The 15505-nt window shown below is 38.3% G+C and overlaps 1 protein-coding gene across 34 annotated transcripts in view; it reads right to left on the bottom strand.

Annotated features, from left to right (window-relative positions):
- ZBTB20 (zinc finger and BTB domain containing 20) overlaps positions 1 to 15505 on the bottom strand; it is an 811121-nt gene that overhangs the window by 287890 nt on the left and 507726 nt on the right. The window contains exons 1-2 of one of the 34 annotated variants that reach the window (XM_050781956.1): positions 2917 to 3118; positions 2162 to 2289 (exon numbers count right to left, since the gene is read on the bottom strand). The exons of 31 other annotated variants lie outside the window; for them this stretch is intronic. The gene's annotated coding sequence lies outside the window, so the exon portion shown is untranslated. Of the gene's footprint in view, positions 1 to 2161; positions 2759 to 2916; positions 3119 to 15505 lie in introns of those variants that run through there. 2 more of the 34 variants (XM_050781937.1, XM_050781952.1) reach the window with 2 other exon arrangements.

Here is a 15505-nt window from a genome sequence, read left to right as displayed (position 1 = left end):
AAGAGAAACCTCTCTGGCAGATTATATATTTTTAAAATGTCATGTCTTGGGAATACTCTTAAATATGTGTTTTCACCTATTCTCTGCTTAAAGTGGCTTATATAATTTCCTATGCAGTCAATAATAACATGTTTTCAAAGCGTTAGAGATCTAGCTTGCCCTCAGTGCAGTTCTAATAGACATCCCTACCAGAGACTATGAGATAGTTTTCCTGGGAGTCTGCGCAGTTTGAATATTAACTGAGGAATGTTAACCTCCTATGTAGGTCTTGGTGGTTATGGCCTAAGAGCTAGTTACATTTTTTATACCATATTGTAAACATTTAACACCATTTCCCTTTAAACTTTTTTTCTTTAGAAAACAAGATAACTAATGAAAATTACCCAAGAAATTCACATAAATAGTGTAGTACTAACTAACATGAGCTAACTACAATAGGCAAACTTTACTATTAATACAACATTAAACTTTTACCATACTAGCCCTAATAAAACTCTGAGACTATTTCCTATCACAATGACAGCTGAGGAATTTAATGTGCCTCACAAACTATAGGAATTGTGATAGGAAGCTGATTCTGTCCTAGAGGCCACTGACAAACCTGATAGGGCTGTAGCAGAGGTCAGTCTCTAAAGGAAACTTGGGATATACGAGCATGTATGAGTTCTATGGTTAAGAATCTGAATCACTCAGTATAGCAGACAAAATTCCAAAGCTGAGTACCAATGTAATATGCTGGATCACTGTACCAGCTTGGACAAGAGTACATGCAACAGGCACATACAATGCACATCTGGTTAAATGTAAAATCATCCATTGCTAACGTATTTTAAACTTCTAGGAGAAATCTACTGACAATGTGTTAATAGCAAGGACAACTAAAACAATAAAATAGCATCTCTCTCCTAAAATTTAAGAACATCGAGTAAGTGCCCCTTAGGCTGGGTTGTGATTCCTGGAAGTTTCAGCCTATGAGAACCATATTGGGGACATCAAAGACTCCCCCTCTTTCCAAAAAGCAATTCACTTCAGATGCTGCCACACAGTCGAATGCTTTTATGGCCACCATGTTTTTTTTTCTGGTTTTTGTTTCTTCTTTTGTTTTTTCCACACTTAATATTTTAGAACATACCAGATTCTTGAAATTAGAAAGAATATGAGAAAATTCAGTAAGATGGAATACCTCTAGAAAAGAAACTAAGCAGGGACCTGATGGTAAAGGGTAAAAACACATTCCAATAGGAATTCTACTTTTAGGGAGAGTATGAGTTATTAAGAAGGATATGGAAGGCACATTTTGGCTATGAAAGCTGGTCTGTGGACTCCTCTGCTAGTCTCACATCAGACAGGATGCAACCACCCCCACTCCATTCCTTCGACAGCTTCCCAGAGCACTCTCAACCAGTGTCCCTTATATTGAGGACAACACTATATTTGGGTTTAATACTGTGAGGACAGTCATTTAGTTTTCCTGTGGCAGGATGATAAATTTCCCCGGAACCAAATAAGGATTCTCATTGCATTCTTCTGCTTGATACTATGAATGCAGAAGAATAAAGAAGAGGGTGTGACAAATCATATTTTCCAAAGGTCGGGTGTGGGGAGGTTCCCTAACATTTAAAAGCAACCAGTTAGCAAAGTGATCTTTAGAACAGTATTAGCAAGAATGTTTGCTCTACATCCAATATAGATATTCTTTCCTGCTTAGCTGGGTATGTAAGTACTGTGAGCATAATGTAAATACTCAGAACAGAAATGCATGGAAAGCTGGTGGAGTGAGACTCCAAATGAACAATTAATCCCACTTTCACTTCCCCCATCTACCTCCCTGAATACTACCTCCCTGCCCCCACTCACCTATCTTCCTCCCCCCACAAGCATGTTTGCTAGGCATGTCAAGGCTGACATCCATCGGTGGCAGTATGAAACCTATGCCTGCAGGCTGCTCCTGAGCATAGTCTCAAGGCTCTGCCATTGTCCGTAGAGTGCTCTCAGTTGTGCCCGCTAAAAATCTTCATCATTCCATTTGACTGTTTGGTAGTATTTCTTTAATTGTATTTTTTGCTTGTTTGTTTTAAAAACACCCTTTATTTCCTGCTTGCCTTAGAGACACCAAGAATAAAATCCTTGACACATCAAATTCTGGAACCTCACCACTCACCAGGACTGTGGTTCCTGATCCAAGGAGTGACGACTGAGAATCAGCACACAGTCTCTTGAGGGTGTCCAGGCCTGGCTGTTAAGCTCCCTGCTCTGATTAGTTTGTCGAGTTCACAGTGTTCCAGAGTGCTGAAGCACAGAAATTAGGGAGGGGAGGTGGAAGGAAAATCACTGGAGCCTCTTACGATCTAACTTCCACTAACTGGGAGGAAATGTCTTATAAATAAACAACAGTAAGAGAAACAAAAAAAACCCATCCCGTCCTGCCAGAGGAATGTACATTATTGTCTCCCGACGGAAAACTTTACACCACACCAGAATGCAGCCATGTCTCCTGAAACTACCTCCCTCAAAACAGAAAGAAAAAGAGAATCAAAAAGGAAAGGAGAACAAAACAGAACAAAAAAGATTTCATCCCCTTGAATTCTGTTGGGAAGTTCATGTGAGTTCCCAGTAGACAAACTAAACTAAGCAATTTCAACAGTGTCACTGTTCCAGAATTTTGTGCAGAGGCTGCTTATTAGCCAAATTTCATTTCTGCCCAGATCACTGCTGTACCATCCAGACATTTTCAGAAGGGAAGTTCAGGGAAGGGGGGAAGGGTACGACTGTGGAGAAGAGGAAGAAGAGAGGACAAAGGAAAACTCCTGATGAACCAGAATGCCCTAGCCACGGCCATGATAGAGCGAGCCCCCACCCGCCACCCGACTACTGCTTGTTGAGGACTTGGTGATGCGGTGTGTTTTATCTACTTACTCTTTCTGCTCGGGAGGCTGAGGTTCCTACATTTCCAGCTCATGCTGGACTGTACCGTAAGCAACAAGTGAAATGAGTTCAGTGATCTCATTCTAGTCCTTCGACTCCTGTCCACATCACTAAGCGACTGCACAGCTTGGCACAGGCCAGGATGAGTCAGCAGTCTCTGGTCATGAGAGGCCAGGCCTGGAATAGCAGGGGGGTTTAGGTCAGGAGCAAAATGAAGCAGAAAGGCAGTCTAGATGGCAGGGCTCTGTTCTGCAATATCAGAAATCCTGCAGGTCAAAATGAAAGCGCCTCATCAGCTCTGGGGTGAAGATTGTAGGACTGTAAGAAAAGAAGCATCAAGAGAAAAAAAAGCTGCTTACCAAACATAGCAAGGACAAAACAGAGTGCCACAGGCAGAAAAAGAGGGCGCTGGTAGAGCCCTGGAGGATAAAAGATGCTCATTAAGGTTTCTGAAATATCTTTTCTTCCACATGCTCCCAAACGTGATTAAGAAATGGTGATTTCCTATATACTATCCTAGTATTTTCGCACTGTTTTCCCAATTCAGTAAGTAGCAAAACAAATAAAATGCAAAGCACTGCAGTTAAATAGCAAGAAAAGCCTCATATTTCATAAAATAATACAATTATGAGTCTGATACCTCAAGTACATTAGGGTTAACAGTGTCTGTATATAGCCTGTATGAAATGGTTAAAGAGGAGTACTCTTTAAATTGAGCTTGGGAGGGGATAGAGAAGAGCTTAAAGAAAAGAGAGATACCAGTTAATGATAAAACACAGGGGAACTATGACACTGTGACCATATTTCTACTCAATGGGACCAGCATAGACCTCCATTAAACCTCCATCAAGAAGTGGTGTTCCCACTAACAGGACTTCAAACACCTCTCCCTCTGCAGCAGTATTGTAATATAGCAAGGGGAGACGGAAAATAAAATAGACAGAAAAACAAGGTTCAACATAAAAAAAAATAGTGATAGACATTTTGTTTCAGAGGAGGCAAATTGCTCTATAAGTCAACTGATACAAAAAAGTCTTGGTATCTGAACAGACTTAGAGAAATCATATCTAGATGAAGATACCAAGGTGGAGACTGATAATTGTCAGGAAATGATAGTAATGGCCATAAAGACGGAAGAAAGTAATCTCAAGTCACATGATGTAGAATAAAACAGCATGGAAAACAGAAGGAGAGCAACAGACTTGGGGAACACAACTAAAATATTTCTTTAAAGTCCTTTCAAGAGGAATAATGAGGACCCACCACATAGTTCCTAAATGTTGTCCCTTAGAGATGCACAGATGTATATGGGTAAGAAAATGTAAAATAAACTTTCAGCTTTCATTTCAGAGGGTATTAAGTCATCTCAACACATATTTACTAACTGTTTAACCTTGGGCAAATGAACTTTCTAGTCTCAGTTTCTCCCTCTTTGAATAATATTGTCATCCTCATGGAATCATTATAAGCACTGAATCAATGTTCATCAACCCTTATCACAGCGGTACCTGTCATATGGCGAACATTCAATAAATTGCTTATTATTCATATTATTTGATTATCACATCATATCATCTGTATAAAAGTACCCAGTGAAAGAATCCCCTCCAGCATTGTTCCACTGGATTGAGTGGAATCAATATGAAGACTTTAGTAAAATCAGTTGAGTAACACTGCTGACAATGCTGCTTTAAAAAGATTATTTCTGTCTGGGTACGTTAAACATTATACTTGAAGACACAGGATGTTGGAAATCTATTATGTGAAATCCTTGAATTTGGGTATCTATGTTGTCAAAGCAACTTGGAGCCTAACAGTTGTCCAGTAACTAGAGGCCCAAAAAAGAAAAGAGGAATTTTTAGAAGCTTCTCCAAAAGCAACAGGATAAAAGTGTTATTGGCCTTAACCGCATGATGAGGGCTTTTTACCAAAGGGGAAAACGTAGTCCAGTTGATCATCGCAGCCTAATTGATTAATTGTAGGTCTGACCATCTGGCTGATGAATGCTGACACCCAGCAGTGATTACTGTGTAACACAAATCCGGATGTGCTCTCCCTGATGCCTCCCACAATAATGGCAACTCTGAACTTAAGGTTAGTTTATTCAGGCCTCTTGGCTCAATCTCTTCATGGAATAGCGGTTGTGGCAGGGAATATTTTACTAGACCTGGTCAAGCATTATCTTCTCTTATTTCAGTTACCCACTCTTTTCCAACTCTACTCCTACCCACTCCTAAGCCCTCTCTTGTATATAATCACTTTTCATGCAAAGCATTCCATCTGTAGTTTTCATCATATTATCTGATTCTCTCATTTCTGGTTGCTCTGTTCTGAAAAATATTTGACTAAACTAGAAGATCTATACTGCTACAATGCTATTTCACAGGGGATCCTATTGGGACATTTTTATTGTATCTTATTTGCTACTGGTTTACTTCAAATTACTCTGTGCTTCCAAACAAAGAAAATTATTTCACCTATCTCATTAGCCTGATTAAAAGTCCCACATATGGCCCAAGTTTTCCATGAGGTTAACAATACAAGGGTTAACAGAAGATAATTCTTACATCGTAAGCCTACTTCTGACCCTCAGTTAGGAGTATCCCATGAAGAAGATTCCCCTGGAGCATACTTTACTGCTAGAGAAAGAAAGTCAGACCCATGTAAATGACAAGGTTCAATAGCAATGCCATCCACAAACCAATCTACACCTGGAGATGACTTGTGCATGGAGAATTCGCCAAGCAAATAAAACCTGTACATATAAATATAAACCCTGCGGAATTAGAACCAAATAATTTCACTGTATTTTGTGGGAATGCACAGGGGAGTAACTGACGCAAAACATCTTATACAACCTTGACCAACAAGTCACAGTGACAAATCATCCGTTTCCTCTTTTCTTTTCCCAGACTGATTTCCACTCTAAATTCATCTTTTCTTTCACTCCCCACAGATGCTGAATTCTTCTATGTTCCAGGCTGAGTTAGTGTTAATTTTCAGTAGAGGACGGCAGTAGCATGCTGAACTGTACAGTTCCGGGCTGGGAGTTGGGAAATGTTTTTGGCCTGACTGTCAGTAAACAACTATGTGTCTTGGGCAAGTCAAGTCCCTTAACTCCCCATGTCTCAGTCTCTTCATTGAAAAATGATAGGGTAGGACTGCATAAACTCCATAGTCTCTGCCAGCACTAAGATTCTATGGTTCTATAGCTCATTTCCTTTTTTTTCTCCCTTTGGCATCAACTGCTCAACAACTCTGCTTATAGTAATTTCTATGCTCTCAGTTACTAATGGAAAAATATGTCCTTCATTTACTACTTGGTATTTTGTATTTGTAATCTCTCTTTTTTTATTTGATGCTAGATATTTTGAGTCATAAACACCAACATATCCAAATAGATGGCTTTAAATCTGAAGGCGTTTAAGGAAAATAGCTTTCCCATGTAGAATATTTAGTGTAGCTGGGCATGGAGAAAGCCAGCCATCCAAAAGTGGAGCAAAGGGGCCAATTCACAAATGAGAGAAAGCCTTTCATAATAAGAGTCTCCAGACTCTTTAACTTAGATAAAGCTAAAATGCTACGGACTTCCAACTACTTTTCCAATCAATCCCAGACACCATCACAGACACTTAGGACTACAAATCTGAGGACCAGCACTGGCAGCAATGCAGTTCTTATTTCACCTCCACCATCCATTGCCAAGTAGGATTTAGGATGGCATAGTAATAAGAGCCAAGAGGACAATCTGTCATTTATTTTCCTCCAAACTTTTTGAAATTTCCCATTTGGGCTCTGTTTCCCAGTTTTAATTTGGTAACTGCCATTTTTCAGCATTTCCTTTAACAGGTTACTAATAATTTCGGATACAGGATCTCATATTTCATTTTATGCTGTTAGAACTGCTGTTAATATTTCATCTGCCTTCAATTCAGCTCTGAATAAAGGCTGCTGGGTTTTGATACACTGTTAACACTTTGGTTCTGGGGATTTGATCACCATGTTCATCCAGTTTGTCCATATTTTGTTAAGAAAAAGTAATAGGTTAGCTAACTCAGAAATATCTCAGCGTGTGCTATATACATTCTATGGATATGTCAGAGTTGTCTTTTTCTGGATCTTTGATGAAAACCAACAAAAGCAAGTATCCTGCATTTGTTTTCACAAATGACTTGCCATTTGCTTCAGTGTCAGTATTCTGGAAGCAGGGGGCAGTGGTTAAGATTCAGGGCTCATAGGCAGATCTAGGTTCACATTTTGGCTCTGAAATTATTATATGTACACCTCAGGCCAGTTCCTTAACCTTACCAAGTCTTTCTTTTCCCATTTGTAAAATAGGGATGATAATAATATCCACTTCTATTAATTAATATGAGGATCCAATAAATTAATATAAAGTATTGAGGACTTTCTGAGTTCTCAATAAAGGATGGTTATCATTATCCTAGCATTAATAATATACAAATTTACATTATAGAATTATTATTTTGTAACATCTTTTCAGGGTCAACAAATTATTTTTCAGTCCAACCTTTGTTGTTTGCTTCATTATAGCTTACATTTTTAAAAAGTCTCAGCAAAATCATGTAAAATATTTAAAAATTTGATCTTTAAACTGTATATACAGTTAGACTAATATATAGCACCATATTATTGTAGCACTTTCCAGTGTAGCAGCAAATTCTCAAAACTTTTTGTCCATCTAATAGCCAGCCCTAGATAATGCACATTGTACCAATACTAATCTGTTCTATAAAAAGATGACTTATAATATTTACCTTCTCCTACTCCCAAAGAATATAGATTATTTTAATATTCTTTGGGTATGTGTCAGTCAGGGCCTGTTTGTAGAGAGAGATCATACAGCAATTTGAATAGAACAATTTAGTTTAAATTATTAATAATAACAGGGTATTAAAGTAATGAGAGTAGCTAGTAAGATGTAAAGAATACTTTAAAGAATGTAAGAATAACATGGGCCAGACGCAGGGGCTCATGCCTGTAATCCCAGCACTTAGGGCCGAGGTGGGTCTTTAGCCTACGAGCTGAAGACTAGTTTGGGCAAAATGGTGAAATGCTGTTTCTACAAAATATTAGTCGAGCATGATGGTGTGTGCCTGCAGTCCCAGCTACTTGTGGGGCTAAGGTGAAAGGATAGCTTGATTCCAGGAGGTTGGGGCTGCAGTGAGCTGTGTTCATGCCACTGCATTCCAGCCTGGGTGACAAAGCAAGACCTTATCTCAAAAAATAAAAAAGAATAGAAGAATAACAAATGTAAGGAACAGCCATTATTTGTAGGGCTAAGACAGCATACCCAAGGAAGAGTCTCCTCCATCCCTGGGCTGAGATCTAGATGTAGGACTCAAGATAAAAATCTTCTGGACCCCTGGACCAGGATCCAGACCTTGTTAGACAACGCACAGTCATAACTCATTGAATGGCGAGAAGTTGCTGGGGAGCTGCATCAGTAGAACCTGCACTCTAGGGTGCCAATGAAAGCTATTTACAGGGAGGTATCTCATCTGAGGCACTCTGCTATAAATTGCCCAATGTGTGCGTACACGTTTGTGTATGGTGGGTGCCAGGGGTAGCTGCTACCTACCAGGTACTAGAGAAGCTATCTGTGCTTCAGCTGCTGGGTACCGGGTTAGCTGCATTTGCTGCAGGAGCTAGACGCTGTAAAAGTTGCTTACATTGTAGAAGCCAGGCTCTGGAGAAACCGTGCGCATTGCAGGAGGCTGCCAAAGTAGTGCATGACAACCAGGAAGGAAAATTTCTTCTTTCTGCAATGTCTCTCTACTTTCTCTACTGACAAAGCACCCTCATACCAGCTAGCAAAGAAAAAATATTCAAAGAATCCAGATACATTTTTGCCGAGCAGGCAAGGAGGACTACATTTGGAAGGAGGCAATGGGAGGTAATATATTGGTAACTGGCACAGACATTATTATTTGCTCACACACTTCATGAAATAACGCACATTAGAGATTATAATTCAATATTTTCAACTGATTGCACTACTGTTCACGTTTACTAATAAACCAACTCCCTGTACATAGTTAAGCAAATACTGTCAGAATTAAGAAAAATAAGAGGCCAGTAAATAAATGCCTATAATAGAATATTTTAAAAAGTTACAGTACCAGTATATGTACAATAACCTTTTCCCCCAAATGCTGCCCACATACATTTTAATTACATGTTTATAATTTACTTAAGAAAAAAATGTACAGAAATACTAAGCTATTGACCTAAATTTATGCAACAGTGATCTCACGCCAGAATCTCAACTAAGTGGGTAATCAGGAGAGTCATTACAAACAACCAAAAGCTTTGAGGTAAAAATTGCTTCAATTATCATTTTTCCTTTCTCTTTCCTTTTCTTTTTAATTAACTCTAGAACTCATATTTTCTTCTTCTATGACAATTTTGTGGAGGGGTGGCTCTTAAATATAGGGTTTGTTTTTTTTTTTTTTTTTTTTTTTTTTTTTTTTTTTTGAGATGGAGTCTTGCTCTGTTGCTCAGGCTGGAGTGCAGTGGTACAGTCTTAGCTCACGGCAACCTCCATCTCCCGGGTTCAAGCAATTCTCTGGCCTCAGCCTACCAAGTAGCTGGGATTACAGGCACGTGCCAGCACACCTGGCTAATTTTTGTATTTTTAGTAGAGACGGGGTTTCACCATATTGGTCAGGCTGGTCTTGAACTCCTGACCTCATGATCCGCCTGCCTCGGCCTCCCAAAGTGCTGGGATTACAGGCATTACCCACATGCCTGGCCAAATATAGGTTACTGTTTTTCAGAAAAATACATATTTAGAAATTTTTCTTATGATTCTTGTCCTATATTGTTCTACCCTTAATATTAAATAGAGAGGCGTCAATAAATGACCAACTTGGTAAACTATGACATTGTGATCATTGTTAGAACTAGTTTTACATATAGGGAGAGAGTATATTCCAAATTACCTCCCCTGCTTTTGCCTAATTCCCTTAAGAAGAGAACAGGTACTTTTGCTCTATAATTAGAGGTAGGGTTTAAAACCACAAACACCTGACATTAGCAAGGAGTACGGCTGTGAGAGGCTGACAGCAGAAAAGCTAATTGGGTGAGGAGAGTTCTATGGAGAGTAGACTGTACTGAAGTCAAGACCACAGAACACCCTTCTCACCATTCATCCATTTTTACCTATGCCTGGCCATCAGCAGTACTATCTGTTCTCACTACTATGGAAGGGGTCTACTTGTTACTTCACAGTTGTGTTTTCTGAAAGCCAGTGGTATCCGCAAAGCAAGCCATGTTGGGTTGTCTCACAATCACACTGTAGGCATCTCTGCCAGCTGCAGGCGGTTATCCTTATGATTTCTTTTGGTTTGTGTTATGTGTGGTACTGAGGATAAACTTAATGACCCTATGTTTAGTTCTCTCCTCCAACACACATACACACCCCCCTCTCCTCTGCAATTCCTGAGTTCAAAAAGAGATGATGACAAAGGAGTGTCATAAGTCCTTGTCAGGCAGGCGACTCCATTTTATTTTAGTTTGCCCTTCTGTTCTGTTGGCTTTTCTGCTATGACCCACTATACTTACCCTGTCGGCTGTTCTTACTAGCAACATGCCTTTTTAATCAGCCTTCCTGGGGTCTGCATTTGATTACAGCATTTGTGTTCTATTTTGATTCTTTTGTACTGTGCCCTGTGGTGTTAGCTTGAAAGGTGTTATTTATAAAATGAAATTCTATTGTATTGCCAGTTGGATTCAAAGAGGACATATAATATTAATGCAGAATGTATTTAATAATATCTTGAATCTATTAAATCAATTTCTTCATGAGAATACAGAATGGAAGCGAGGCACGTGGGCTGATAATCAGGTAATAAGACTTAAGAATCACCTGAACTTTTTCTTCACAAGCTTTCCTGAAAGCTGGCACAAGAATCATTCTCTTAATGTCAGGGTTTCCAAGTGGAGGAGACTACCTTTCTTCAGCCAGACCAGTGCAGTGCGCACCTGTTTAAACATTCAACTGTGCAGGCCAAACATTTTCCTAGGCTTTTAGATGCAAATTTTTTGACTAAGGAAACTATGAGACCAAACACGAATATGGCTTTTTTACTACATAGGAAGATTTAGGTTATGAAGGAAATGTAATCACCTATTTCTAAGGATCTACTTTCAAGATTTGTAAAAAGAAGTATATTTGTTCTCACACTGACTCTTCTCAAAAGCAGGATAGGAAAATTCTAGTGATACCAAGAACTGATGCAAAGTTTCCAAGGTGGCATGTTCAGAATGATGTTCTCAAATAGCAAAAGGGCAGGTTTCATTATGGACTTCTGGGCCTACAGTCAAACGTTTCTAGATTAGATTGATGGAGGAGTCCCCAAGTTTTTTCAACTTCTAATTTTAATTCCAACTAAAGACGGAAACATTGTACACTGTATCACAGCTTGCACAGCACACTTCTTGCTGCATACATTCCATTCTTTCACCACAATTTTTTTTCCTGTTGATATATCTGAAATCATCAACGGCTATGCTGCTGTTTGGATAGGGAATAAGAAAGAATCTGGTTTGAAAGATGATTTAGGAATCAGGCTCTGCAGAACTTACTAAAAGAAACTGTAACGTACAAAGGAACCTGGCTGGGCAGTCTTGAGAGTTCCTGCATTTTTACCTGTTCTCATTCAGTGGCATATTATATAACTCCAGAAAAATCAGGTCCAGTTTTCTAATCACTAAAAGGGGAATAACTGTCCTTTTCTACTCGCACTGGGCTACTTTAGTGATGGATAAGAAAATGATTCCAGAATCTTCTAAATGCTTGGCAATGAAGGTGAAATACAAATGCACAATATTATTAAAATGATAGTTTAGACCCCATTTTTGTTTCTCCAAATCTAGAGATGAAAATAGTAACAAGGAAATAAATTTCTTCCACTTCAAAAAATAAATAATATACCCTTATTTATAAATGACATGTCAAACATAAGGAACTAGGATGTATTGGGGAATACACATCTCAATTTTGAAGGCATCAAATTATAAGCTATTTGCATGAAGGAATCACATTCATCTCTGTATCCACTCAGGTTCTACCTCATTGATTTACATTATGTAAGTATTCCATTCATTAACATATGTTGAATTGAAATGAAAAATGAGATCGCACAAGTTTAGAGCTCAAATTAACTAGAGACCATGTTAAATCCTGTTGCCTCTTTTTGCAGATGATACAACTGAGGCCCAGATAAGTGACTTATCTAAGTCCAATACTAAAAATATAACAAGTTTTACAAGAGTTATTTTAAAGATCCGCCACTGAAAATACATCACTGAATTAAAACAAAATAGATATTCTTCTGTCAAAATAAGAAGCACTATTCAGCTCAAATAATTTGATGTATCCTAACCTAATCAAGAAGGCTGAAGCCTAAAGTAACAAGTAAACGTAATCAAATAGCTATAGACCCATAGGCATGTTAGAAATGCCAAGTTACTGAGTGGTGCATATCTTAACACTTTGTCTATCAGCCAGTTCAAATGGCATATTTTTTTTCAAGTAAAATTAATGTCTTAACAAATAATAGGGGTGAAGTCAGCAAAATGGCAGAGTGGAAAACTCTACCTTTCATTCTTCCACAGAAATACTGATAAAACAATGTTGGAACCAAAATACCTTGAAAATATATTCAGATTGTAGCTGAGAAGTAGAGGTACCCTAGAGGATCCCAAACTAAAAGCAGTTGCATTTGCATGGGTTAAAAGTGCAATTTCACTTTAGAATGTCATGTCACTACTTCCCCCAGACTGGCTTAGCGCATCACTTAGAGGATTGCTTCAGCTCATGATTTCTCCTGTGCCGTAGAAAGTGGGATTGGAGTGTGCATCTGGCTTCCTGGCCTCTGGCCTCTGAGAGAACCCTCTGTTGGGTCAGTTCCTATATTACCTCATCCTGAGTACTGATGCACCTGTAGAACTTTGTTCCCAGGGATGGGCAGGAACAAAGAAATGAGGAAGGCAACTCCTTACAGTTGGAGCTGCCTTGCAAGACTAGGAATAGGGGCAGAACTGAGGTTATTCTTTCACGAGGGAGGAAAGGGAATGAAGGGGGCCTTATTCTCAGCATTTCAGAGTGCCCTCTGTGAAGCCAGTTTCCATTTTACCTTGTACGACCATTAGAACTTGGTTCTGAGGGCTAGTTAGCAAAAAATAAAAGGAGCAGGCATCCTTTTGCAGCTGGCACTGCTCTGTATAATAAGAAAAAAGCGCAGAACTAAGCCTTTTCCTTGAGAAGGCCAGGAAAGAAGTGTAAAGGGCCTTGCCCCCAGTCTTAGACTGTGCTCCCCAAGGTGTTTGTCTCTATCTTGTCTCATATTAAGCACCATGAACTGGTAAAGGTCTCCACTCATCAAAACTAGTCTATAAAGACTGGGAAGATAGCTGCTACTTCAAATGTACGGATCACAAAGAAAATCTATAAGGAACAGAAAGAGTCATCTCCAATAACCATCCTGAAAGAAACAGAGATCCCTGAATTAACTGACAAAGAATGCAAAATAGATGTCTTAAAGAAGCCCAGTGAGTTACAAGAGAACACTGAGAGATAGCTAAATAAAATTAGGAAAAAGATACAAGAATAAAATGAGAAGTTAAATAAAGAGATAGAGATAATAAAAAAGAACCCAATAGAATTACTGAAGCTGGAGAACACAAAAACTGAACAGAAAGATTCACTAGAGGAGTTCAAAAGCAGACCTAATCAAGCAGAAGAAACAGTGAACACAAAGACCGATCATTTGAAATTATGCAGTCAGGAATACAAAGAAAAAAGAATGACGAAAAGTGAGGAAGGCCTAAGTGACTTATGGGACTCCAACAAGTGAATCAATAAACACATTAGGGAATTCTTGGGAGAAGAGAGGGAAAGGGGTGGAAAGCCTATTGAAAGAAATAATGGCAAGGAACTTCCCAAATCAGGGGAGAGAAATCAACATCCAGATTCATGAAGTCCAAAGAACTCCAAAGATCTACATTAAATTAAATTATAATCCAATTGTCAAAAGTCAAAGACAGAGAATTTTGAGAGCAACAAGAGCGAAGCAACTCATCACATTCAAGGGAGTCCCCATAAGACTGTCAGCAAATTTCTCAGCAGAATCCTCACAGGCAAAGAGAAAGTAAGATGACATATTCAAAGTACTGAAGATCAAAAAACAACAACAACCTGTCAACCAAGAACAGTATACTCAGAAAAGCTATCCTTCAGAAATAAAGAAGAGGTAAAGACTTTCCTAGACAGACATGTTGAGGGTGTTCACCATCACTATACCTGCTTTGCATGAAAAGTTCTTTAAGCTGAAAGGATGTTGATCAGCAGCATGAAAAGATGAAAGTATAAAACTTGCCAAAAAAATTAAGTGTATAGTCAAATACTAGAAAGCTCTAGTGCTCTAATGATAGTGTGTAAATCACTTTCAACTCTGGTATAAACATTAAAAGACAAAACTATAAAAATAATAACATGATTTGTTAATAGATACACAGTATAAAAAGATGTAAATTGTGACACTAATAACATGAAGTGTGTATACAGGAGAAGTAAAAGAGTAGAGATTTTGTATGTGATCAAATTTAAGTTGCTATCACCTTAAAATAGATGATTATAAGTTGTTTTATGGAAGTCTTATGGTAAATACAAGCAAAACACCTGTAGTAGATATATAAAAGATAAAGAGAAAGGAATCAAAGCATATTGCTACAAAAGATAATCAAATCACAAAAAAGACAGCAACAGAGGGACAAAGGAACTACAAAACAACCAGACAATAATTTAAAAATGGCATAAGTTCTCACCTATTAATAATTAAGTGTAAATGGATTAGCTTCCCCAATCAAAAGATACAAACTGACTGAATAGATATAGATTAAGAAGACGACTAACCATATGCTGCTAAAACAAAACAAAACAAAACAAAACAAAAACACACTTTAGCTTTAGGGATAAACATAGACTCAAAGTAAAAGGTGGGAAAAATATACTCCAAGCAAATGATAACCCGAAGCTAGTAAGAGTGGCTATTCTTATATCATACAAAATAGACTTTCAGCCAAAAACTGTCACAAGAGACAGAGAAATCCCTATAACAAGAAAGGGATTAATTCATTAAAATGATATAATAATCCCCTTGATTAGGATCTTTTTGATTGGAATCTTCTTGACTGGAGTAGAACAAAAACTGAATAACTGTAAACTATTATTCTGCAGTAGAGATCTCCAATACACTACTTTTTATTTTTCCAAAGTTTTCCTGGAGATCACAGAGAACTGAACATGGAGAAAAAGTGAGCAAGAGACAGCAGTAGGCTTGATGCTTTAAATGGCTGGATAGCTAAAGATTATTGTTTGTGTATTAAAAAAAACATGATTCTAGAAACATAATTGGGGTTTCACAGATCAAATTCAAATTATTAACTTAGTATTTCAGCCTCCATTACTCGCCCTGTCTTGCTTAGGCATCCTAGGTTCCAGTACTTCCCAACAAGTGTTCTGTGGTGAATGCAGACTATGTTAGTGTTTCCC

Source organism: Macaca thibetana, chromosome 2, assembly GCF_024542745.1.
Source record: "Macaca thibetana thibetana isolate TM-01 chromosome 2, ASM2454274v1, whole genome shotgun sequence".
Taxonomy (NCBI): domain Eukaryota; kingdom Metazoa; phylum Chordata; class Mammalia; order Primates; family Cercopithecidae; genus Macaca; species Macaca thibetana.
This window is presented reverse-complemented; position numbering and strand designations above follow the sequence as displayed.